Below are 1550 nucleotides of genomic sequence, written 5' to 3' on the forward strand. Positions count from 1 at the left end.
TATATTGACTATATTTACTTTAGATTTTGACTATGGCCTATTTTGACTGTACTAGAACACTAGATTGTAGCTTGTCTATTGTTCTTGCTATGCCGATCCCACTGGGCCAAGCATCAGCATCACAAGCTGTATACTGTGGGATTTGAGCTAAAATTTGTTCCGATTTTGACTATATAGTCAAAATTAGAAGAAGTTCAGATCACAATGTGTGTATGCACTTTTAGATTAGGAAGAAGATCTATATTATACATACAACTATATAAACCCTCCATAATATGTTGGCCAAGAAATGCTAGCCCACCAACCACGTCTAGGTGACCTCGTATATTTTCTGATGAGTCCCTAAGTTTGAACCCGGAGTGCAAACTTAGTATTAGGGACCCACCAGAAAATATACGTGGTGGGCTAGTAGCAGCCATCGCTCGCCTGGCTGCTAAGCAGCGAATTTTGATGCTCAGTGACTCAACCAGACTAACCCCCAATGTTAACAGACAGCTAACATAGGACCTTTCAGGGACCATTAAAAGAACGTAGTAGGATAAGAAAACCATTCCTCATTGGTTAATCTGCTGCTGTTCCACTGATTTATGGGGATGGTATCAGAATTGCAGAGATGGCACAAAGTCATAGGGGGGATTTTACTTAGATGGGATGTTGCGATGGACAACCAATCAAATGCTATAGATGTTAGAAATCAAAGGAATCAGAGTAATGTACAGTAAAAGGCTTGTAAAAGGGGATGCAATTAGGATACAGACAGTTAGATGCCAAAAGTGGCTCAGTGATTCCCAATAAGTATTTTAACCTTAACCCATCCCTCCCCGGGCCTAACCTGAACCAACACAAAACCCCATGCAGCCTCACCCTTATCCTCCTGCTAGAGTCTATGGCGGCTCCACATGAGAATGACTGGCTATCTGGTCAGTGGTCATGAAGACTTCCCTTTGAACTGGATTATATCAGATTGCACACATTTCCATCCTTCATTAATATGAATGGTGCTGCATGTGATTGTCAGGGTTGGCTATGATGCTTGTAACTGAGCGTACACATCAGGCAATATGCACGATTTGTCCTGATGTGCACTCACCCTAACCCCAGTACTTACTGCATGCCTTTCCCAAAGGTTTTTATTACAAATGTTTCCTGAAATGTAAAGTAAGAAATCCATGCTACTTTCTGGTCAAAACAGGGTTAAACAGCCTCTGGCTATGCATTTTTACCTCATGTATGTGGATGACACTGGAAACCACTGACCAGTGGCATTTTTTCTTGCATGACAAGCTTTCAAGAGGCTTGTTGTCCCATTGTTTGCATTTACTGAAGGTACAGTATACATATTAGGGAGCCTACAGTGACTTCTAAACCTTTAGTAAAAACAAATCTAAAGTTCTGTCACTATTAGCGCTAATAACACAGGTAAAAGGACATGAGGCCCGTTGTAGGACTGCAAGTATTTGAGAGTAAGTGACATTTGGTATTATTTTGTGTAAATTATAAGACTTATGCTTTATAGTTACATGATGTTAAAATAAAAGGTAAAAACAAAC

The sequence above is a fragment of the Crinia signifera genome, chromosome 3 (genome assembly GCF_055691185.1).
Source record: "Crinia signifera chromosome 3, ASM5569118v1, whole genome shotgun sequence".
Lineage (NCBI taxonomy): Eukaryota > Metazoa > Chordata > Amphibia > Anura > Myobatrachidae > Crinia > Crinia signifera.